The sequence below is a fragment of the Bubalus kerabau genome, chromosome 7 (assembly GCF_029407905.1).
Source record: "Bubalus kerabau isolate K-KA32 ecotype Philippines breed swamp buffalo chromosome 7, PCC_UOA_SB_1v2, whole genome shotgun sequence".
In the NCBI taxonomy this organism is placed as follows: Eukaryota; Metazoa; Chordata; class Mammalia; order Artiodactyla; family Bovidae; genus Bubalus; species Bubalus kerabau.
The window spans coordinates 77,233,648-77,243,238 of NC_073630.1; the positions used below are offsets into that span (position 1 = coordinate 77,233,648).

The 9,591-nt window shown below is 36.1% G+C and overlaps 1 long non-coding RNA gene across 1 annotated transcript in view; it reads left to right on the forward strand.

Annotated features, from left to right (window-relative positions):
* The window catches only part of LOC129657246 (uncharacterized), a 36,515-nt gene extending 28,046 nt beyond the window's left edge, over positions 1-8,469 (forward strand). Inside the window, exon 3 of the long non-coding RNA XR_008716636.1 lies at positions 8,202-8,469. This is a non-coding gene — a long non-coding RNA (uncharacterized LOC129657246). The remainder of the gene's footprint in view (positions 1-8,201) is intronic.
* Positions 8,470-9,591: the final 1,122 nt, after the last annotated feature.

The following is a 9,591-nucleotide window of genomic DNA, read 5'->3' on the forward strand; positions in this document are numbered from 1 at the left end:
GCTGAAACTCTAATACTTTGGCCACCTCATGTGAAGAATTGACTCATTGTAAAAGACCCTGATGCTGGGAGAGATTGGGGGCAGGAGGAGAAGGGGACGACAAAGGATGAGATGGCTGGATGGCATCACCGACTCGATGGACATGAGTCTGAGTGAACTCAGGGAGTTGGTAATGGACAAGGAGGCCTGGCGTGCTGCAATTCATGGGGTCACAAAGAGTTGGACATGACTGAGTGACTGAACTGAACTGAACTGAAGAAAATACCAAAGGATACAGCGCCTCTCTAGTTTGTAACTGTGTACTAGTCAATGCATCTCACTGTTGGTTGTGAGGTCTTAAAATGAATGATATTGTAGTTGGGGACCTGATTCTGGTACTTAGTCTCTGATCACTACTCTATATTACCTTGAGCAAATCACACATCTTTGGGACTCAGTTTTCTCTTGTGTAAAGTGAGTACTTTGGATTTGATATCAAAAACCTATTCAAACTTTATAAAGTAAATTTATTTTCAGAAAAATGTGGTGAATGTTAAAATTTTTTGATGACTATTTAAAGATAGCTTTCTTAGTAATTCAACTTGGAAAGAAGTTGTGCATTTCTTATGTCTGTTTAAGTAAAGTGACACAAATATTCAAATATTCTTTTTATTCCCATTAAGATTTAGAAGCCAGCTATTTCCAGCTAATGTTAAATTACCTTGGGACTGTGGTTCATTTAAGTTGTTACTATTATGTGTGAAACACATAGATTTTTCCAACTAAAAGTCAGAAAGCCTTACTTTTATTTTCAAGCTGAATTTGAGTTTAGTCAAGTAATATTTCTAATGGCATATACAGGTGACAAAAACTCTTAGAGTTTATAGATCAATGCAACAGAAAGATATTCATGTGAATGTTGCACTATTTGATTATTTCAGCCATTTCTTTCTGTCCTCATCCATGAATTTATTTTGTGCCAGCATTTAATAGTCATGGCATGATTTATTTCTTACAGCAGCTCTATGAGGTGGGTGACATTATTATTTGCATTTTACAGGTGAGGAAGCAGATGCATATTAAGAGTTACCAAACTGCCCAAGATCAGATATCTTAACTTGAGAAATCTGTATGCAGGTCAAAAAGCAACAGTTAGAACTATACATAGAAAAACTGGTTCCAAATCAGGAAAGGAGTACATCAAGACTATATATTGTCACCCTGTTTGTTTAACTTATATGCAGTGTTCATCATGAGAAATGCTGGACTGGATAAAGCACAAGCTGGACTCAAGACTGCTGGGAGAAATATCAATAACCTCAGATATGCAGATGACACCACCCTCATGGCAGAAAGTGAATGAATGGGGAGGGAGGAGGGAGGGGGGTTCGGGATGGGGAACACATGTATACCTGTGGCGGATTCATTTTGATATTTGGCAAAACTAATACAGTTATGTAAAGTTTAAAAAAAAATAAAAATAAAAAGCCTCTTGATGAAAGTGAAAGAAGAGAGTGAAAAAGTTGGCTTAAAACTCAACATACAGAAAACTAAGATCATGGTATGTGGTCCCATCACTACATGGCAAATAGATGGGGAAACAAGGGAAACAGTGACAGACTTTAGTTTTTGGGTCTCCAAAATCACTGCAGATGGTGACTGCAGCCATGAAATTAAAAGATGCTTGCTCCTTGAAAGAAAAGCTGTGACCAACCTAGACAGCATATTAAAAAGCAGAGACATTATTTTGCCAACAAAGGTCCATCTAGTCAAAGCTATGGTTTTTCCAGTGGTTGTGTATTGATATGAGAGTTGAACTATAAAGAAAGCTGAGTGCTGAAGAACTGATGCTTTTGAACTGTGGTGTTGGAGAAAACTCTTGAGAGTCCCTTGGACAGCAAGGAGATCTAGGCAGTCCATCCTAAAGGAGATCAATCCTGAATATTCCTTGGAAGGACTGATGCTGAAGCTGAAACTCCAATACTTTGGCCACCTGTTATGAAAAACTGACTCATTTGAGAAGACCCTGATGCTGGGAAAGATTAAGGTGGGGGGATAAGGGGATGAGAGAGGATGAGATGGTTGAATGGCATAACCGACTCAATGGATATGCTTTTGAGTAAGCTCCGGGAGTTGAGGATGGACAGGAAGCCTGGATTGCTGGTCAATATGGTCGCAAAGAGTCAGACACGACTGAGTGACTGAACTGACTGACATATGTTAACACTCAATAGACCTGGAATCAAATCCAGAGTTTATGATTTAAGAGTCTCTTAATCCCTGTGGCATGTATTTTTTTATAATATTGGAATCACAATTTTTTTTTTCTGAATTCCATCCATAAATTCAATACTGTGGTTCCAGGAATAAGGCCCTAACACTGGGGCACTGGGTCTAATGCATCCTGGAAGTGCTGAGCCATTTGTATAACGGATCCCAGACTGAGTGATGAGACAGATATCATGAGGTTTGGAGACTTAATGGGCTTCATCTCCAAGATGTTTAAGAACTTTCCCTTGTGCATCTGTCATCCTTTCATAGTTCCGTTAAAACATCATCATTCTACTTCTACTTTTATCCAGTGCCTGGCCAGAGTGTTTCTTGCATTTCAGTTTTTAATAGTGTTGCTCCAAAGGAGGAGGATGATAAAAATGTCATATAAAAAATCATCCAGTAACAGACTATTAAAATAGTGCAAATTGCATAGGACTGCAAATATGCTTTATCTTGAAAATTTATCTGGAACATTTGCTTAACTGGAACAATTTTGCATATTCACTTCCATCTGCCAATGAAATATTCCCTAAGATAAAACTATTCCTTGTTCTGAATATTCAATGTTAACTTTTTTTTTCTTGGCCCTTTAATAGATTCACATGTTTATTGCAAACACAAATCAGGCAGTTTTACCTACTACAAATATTACATATGTGTACACTCTTTTGTTTAACACATTTCTGAGTTATCTTGCCATTTATTAATATGCATTGAAACTACATATAGTAATGCATTTGAAAACAGTTTCCAAAACATTGTAACCAATATACTTAATAATTTTGTGGACTCCTTTGATGGTTTACTGTCTCATAATGTAGGAGCCAATGTAACATACTTTTAGGCAGCTGTTGATTGCAATCTTCTATTAGATGGGTTTAGTCAAAAGACTGAGGTTTTAGTTTTTAAAAGGACACTTAATTTATATTTGTGACATCAAGTTACATTTTGTCTTAGGTTTAGTAAAGATGTAATGAGCACAAATAGATATTACATGTGAAGTTACCTTCACAGCTTTCTGACCATCTTTATATCTTTAACCTTCTTCCTACCCACTGGTCCTGAAACAAGAGCTGCTCTTAGGTTTCCTGAAACTCGGATCCTAGTGAGAAGAAGAGTTCTAGATTCTGCTTTCAGTTCTCTGATATGATCCACTTGCTATACTCTTGATTTGCTTCTCTTTTTACCTGTCCATGAGTGGCTTTCATCTGCTCCTGAGCTAAGGACTCTTGGACTTTGCTTTCTACTGGATTAATGCTGGGCTGTCGGCTCAAGTGATCAATTTTGGATTATGCCTGATGCTTCCCTTTGGCTCTACCTTTTGCTTACCTTTGGCTCTTGTGGTTTTGTCCCAGACCACCTGTGCCCTACACGGAATCTTAGAACTTGGATTACCATCTGAAATACTGCTGCATCTAGAAAAGGCATAGACAGGCTCTGTGTCTGGTGCTAACACCACAAAGGAGACCAGGACACAGTGTCCGTCCCAGGAAACTGGTTTACCTGTTGCAGTAAGGGAGTAGAAATATATAGATTTTTTTTGATGTGATAAATGTAGTACAAGTCTGTGCATACAATTTTGTGAGAACACAGGAGAAGACCAAGAAGTCAAGCCTCACAGTTAGAAAGATATCTGGAAGACTTGTCACTTGAGGCTTGATGATATGAAGGCAGTAGCTTTGTGCAGCATGTGTATAAGGGCAAAGCTGTTTTTATTTTAAGGCAAATTATGAAGTACAGAAATAACACTGAGTTAATAAAGAAATACAAGCATTTGGATATTGCCAGAATGTAATATGCAATGTTGGAGAAGGCAATGGCACCCCACTCCAGTACTCTTGCCTGGAAAATTCCATGGACGGAGGAGCCTGGTAGGCTGCAGTCCATAGGGTCGCTAAGAGTCAGAAACGACTGAGCGACTTCACTTTCACTTTTTACTTTCATGCATTGGAGAAGGAAATGGCAACCCACTCCAGTGTTCTTGCCTGGAGAATCCCAGGGATGGGGGAGTCTGGTGGGCTGCCGTCTATGGGGTCGCACAGAGTCGGACACGACGGAAGCGACTTAGCAGCAGCAGCAGCAATATGCAATGTAAAATGGCAAAAATGACACTGGGGAAGGCAGAGGTCAGATCAGAAAAACCGTGCTATATGTGGAAAGTGTGGTCTTATCTCGTACTGATAGAGAATCAGTGATTATAATGCTTTGCTGTTTTATCTAGTTATAGATCAAGTGACATCTATTTACTCTTCTCCTAGAAGGAGCACTTTAATTTGATTTTGAAATCCTCACCACTTGCTCATTTCTTGTCCATGGGATTGAATTATGTTAGGTCCACTTGAAGTTCCAGCACATTAAACAGACCAGACTGGTAAGAACATCCTATCTATCTAACCATAATTGGTCCTTTCTTCAGGTAAAATTTGTGGTAGTAGCTGTTACTACAGTATGTATATGTGTAGGATGTGGAACAGGAATGAATGAGCTGGAAGAGAAGTTCTTATAGGGCAACCAAAACTCCCTAATACCTGGTTGGTGAGATGGTTCCACGCCTCTAAACAAGTAAGGCCCTTCCTACTTTTGTCCTACTTTTTTTCAGCTTGTAGGTTTGTTTCATTTCAGATGGATAAATGTGGATAGACCATCAAATTGTGTATTTTTTTTTTTGTCCTAACACTATTCACTGCATAGTTTATGGCATTGTATCGTTGCAGATTTTTCCAGTATTCTGCGGATACTGGAATTATATGTCTTCCTTAATAGTTATTTTCCTAGGAATTTAGATCCAGGATGTCTAAATAGATCCTCTTTGAAGTATGTCTCATGTAAATTCAAGATAGTAATCTAACATTAATAGTAGCAATTTACTGTTTGCAAATCAGTTTAACCATACAAGAAATTTTTTGATTTGCATTTCAATTCTGTAAACTATGTATTATAAGATGTTTCATTTTACACATGAAAAAAAATTGACCTTCTCTGGGAGTGAAGGCCCTCATTCATACAGCAGCTTGAGACAAGATTCTCAAGCTTCAGAGACTGGCATCTTTCTCTATACCATATTGTCTCTCAGTCGTTCTAACAGTAAGTCTGGAAGATGAGTTTGAAACATATTCACTGCCTCCCTTTGCTAATAAGGTCCCTGAAGTGCAAGATAAAACAAAATCATGGCTGGAGTTGAAATAGAAGACGAGTACAAGTCTTTTAACTTCTTATGAACTGTCAACTTTATCCATGATTTCTTTTTGCATAAACATATAGCTAATTTCTTGACACTCATAACACTGATTGGTTTTACTACTGCTGGATTGCTCCTCTCTGATCTTTCGTCTAAATGCTGGGACACATTAGAAATGCTGCTTGTGTTGTATTATCAAGTAGGGTATGAATAAGACTTTTTTAACCACAGGAAAAAAAAAATGATAGCTATGTATCAGACTCAGATTCTGTATACCCAAACTGTATTCTAGCTGCAAGGTGCTTGTTATGAGCACCCAAAATATATGTATGGCATGTGTAATGGTAGCAATTTGACAAATAATTCACATATAAAAATCTGAAATGCACTTAAATTGACATGGTTTTGGAACTATAATTATAAGCAGAAGTCTCCCTGGCTCTTGGTTTCACCTTGGGGTCATAATTTTATCTTTTCAACCTTCTCTCTGGAGAGTATTAACGCTGACTGGGTTTTCTTACTGCTTCCCTGTTGATCTCTGGTGTGTCTAGAGTATGTCAGGAAAATGTTTTAACTCCATCCTATTTCTGCTTGGTTGGAAAAAGCTTTTAATCTCTAGAAAGCTCACATTTTGTAAATGTGGGTTGTAAAAGTAGTTTCTTTAAGAGAAAAAATGCCATTGCTTTCTAAATATGAAAAAAAATTATATGGCTTAGATACATTTTTCAGTTTTATATCAACACACCCATCTCAGGAGAGTGCTTATTATTGCATGAATATGGTGTCTTATCCCTGGTTCAACGAGCAGGTTCAATAAATAGATATCAGAATGTTGTGTACAATCATATTCAATGTTATATATTTTTTAAAAGACCAAGTATAAGTTCTAAATAATTGAGGTTTCCAAAAGTTATATTAACATTTATGATGATGATGTTGGAAGATAAAACATAATGAGAACCCTTATAGTTAAGCATGTTATAATCTTTGGAGAATACATGCTTGATATCTTATAAAGAATAATTCTACCTTTCCTGTTTTGTTGTTGTTAGACACTGTGTGGTACTGATCTTGATTAATTTAAAAAGTATGTTTATTTTATAGTTCCGTAATAATGTCTATTATTATTATTTTATTTTGTATATAGGAATGTTTCAAATGGAAAGTGGCTCTAGTTGGATTGAATTTGAATCTTTTTGTGAGGAATCATTTGGTTTTCCTACTGGATGATAGGCTTTTCTTTTTTTTTTTTTAAATTTTATTTTATTTTTAAACTTTACATAACTGTATTAGTTTTGCCAAATATCAAAATGAATCCGCCACAGGTATACTTCTCTTTAATTATGTAATCTCAATTAATAGTGAGAGACATAGAAACTTAGAATGTTAGAACTGGTAGAGACCTTAGTAATCTCTGACCACAACTCACATTAAAAGTATGTTATGCAAACAAAACTCCTCTGCCTGCTCTACACAGATGTATGCATGCATGTAAACAAAACTGGAAAAAGAATATTATGAAAGAATATTTATACTTTATGTGGCATACCTTAGCTTTTCAACTAATTTATTAAGAAAAAGAAAGCTGACCTCAACCCATCAAACTGATCTAACCACCAGGACCAGCTATATATTTTGCAGATCCAAAAGCAACTATGGTTCCCCTTGGTCAAACTATTATTTAAAGATTTATTTAAAATTTTAAAGATTTCAAGATTGCATTAGCAGATCATTAATCCAAGCTTGGGGCCCCCTGAGCATGAAGCCCTGAGACGCAGCACAGGTTTTACACAAGTGAAACCACCTCTGCTCACCCCTTCTGAATGGATTGTGGCCAGCAGTTTTAAAACACTAGCAACTCTCTCATTTTATAGAAATGAAAACTGAGGTTCATTAAAGGTGAATCACTTCAGATAAAAATATGACGAAATGCAGCAGAAAGGCAATTTTCTGACTTCTATTCCATTCTATTCCAGTGTTACTACCACTAATCTCATTAGCTTACTCTAGGGGCAGGATAATAGATTTATACATTTCCTGGCTTTTTGTAAACTATTTCCTCCTGTGATCCCAACTCTTTTTAGAATTTAATTTTATTTCAGATGTTGAAAATGTTCTTAATATCACTTAGTCTATTTTCATGTCTTGGTAAAAGTGGGCAATGATTTTCTTTCTTTCTTCTTCTTCTTTTTTTTTTTTTTTTACTTTGAGGCTTTCTGAACCACCAACTACTATTATATAGTATTGTAGTTGCTTGGAGGTAATGAAAGGAAAGACCGGACATAAGTTTCAAGATCTGGGTCAGAGAAGAAAGTCATAAAAATCAGGAACCTGTAATGCCCTACAGAAACTGAGAAACGATATGGAGGAGTGAAATACAGGAGTTATATTTAGAGAAGGAGGGAAGCAATTATTCCCCTGAGCCTAGAGGGATACATGAGAGGACAACTGTGTATGCTGAATATTACTTCTAAGTGTGTGGAGAAGAAATGTGTCCATTGTTTTTATTTCTACACAGAAATGGCAACCAAGATCATCATGTGGTGAGGATGGTATGGAGGAGGTCAGACAAAATAGAAGGCTTATAAAAGTTGCCTGGTGAGGCTGGAAGCCTGGTTCTTCATATAAGGGTCTGCAACCTGAAGGGTTAAATAATGTACTCAAAGTCAAGTATCTGTATATCCAACTAAATCTGATAAAATGTATTATTGAATTATAACAATGAATAGAATGTAAAATGATTAATAATTACATTTCATTGATTATTAAGCTGAATCCAGATTGTTTTAAAATAAAAGTGAATTTGAGCCTACTCACTGGAAAAGATTCTGATGCTGGGAAAGATTGAAGACCAAAGGAGAAGGGGGCGACAGAGGATGAAATGGTTAGATAGCATCACTGACTCAATGGACATGAATTTGAGCAAACTTCTGAAGATAGTGGAGGATAGGGGAACTTGGTGTGTTTCTGTCTATGGCATTGCAAAGATTCAGACACAACTTAGCGACTGAACAACAACAACAACAAAACAAGCTGGTCTATCTGAAATAGGGTCCTTGATCTGAACCTATAACAATTTTTTGTGTGTGTGCATTTGTCAGTGAAGTTGCTTAAGCTATTTTTTATTTAGACATTGTCTTTAAATTGGTGATTAGTCAATATAAATTAAATTTTTTTAGTCCATCTTTATTTTTTAACAAGAGAAGTCAAAGGTGGTGAAAATGGAGAATAACTGGAGCAGGAAAGTGAATAAAATAAAAGAAAATCCATCAGAATGTCATGTTGTTTCTTTATTGAAACTGTAGTGTTTGACCATGTACAGTCAAACCATGAGGGAATACCACTTTAAAAATGTGAATGAATATTAAACATTCTTTATCAGACTTCGAGATATAATACTATGTTACAAAGGCTTTCATTTATTAATAGAAAAACTTTGAAAAAGGCACCAGCTTTGAAAGTTTTAAAGTGTTTTCATCTACATCCTAAGTTTTTTCCTTTCACTCCAAGTTAGTTCTCTTACTCTTTTTTATTTACTTTTTCTTTAAGTACTTGTGTTCCAGTTTTAGGCAGGACCTCATTCATTCAGAACCTGATGAAAACATAAAGTTCTTTAACCCACTGTTGTGCTGCAGGGCTTCATGATAGATATTATTAAATCAACACATACAGTACTTTTTTTTTTTTTTTTAAGTTGCTGACCCTGGAGAATTTGGGATCCCTTTTGCGGAAACATTTAACCATGTGCTCTTAGCACATGTATCTGAAAAACTGTGCTTAGCTGAACCTGAAAGAGAAACTGTTCTTTGTTTGTTTCTCCCTCAGGATCAAGTGAAGATCAAAAGTTAACATACTTCAGGAAGGCCTTTTATTCATTTTGAAGCCCCTTTTCATATCAACATTTAGTAGAAAACAGTTATGTGATGATTGAAGGCTCTTAGAATCTCTTTATGGGACTTTTCAAATGTCAAATGCCCAGGCACACAGTAGGTATAAAATGTCTTTTCCAACGATCAGAGCAAAAGTAAAAAGAAAAAAAATTGAAAGTTTCCTTCTGATAGCTCTACTGAGATTTTAAGACAGCAATTAAAAATAATTTCTATCCATAATTTGCATATCAATATGCAATATTCATGCAAACCATGAAATATTCACTCTAT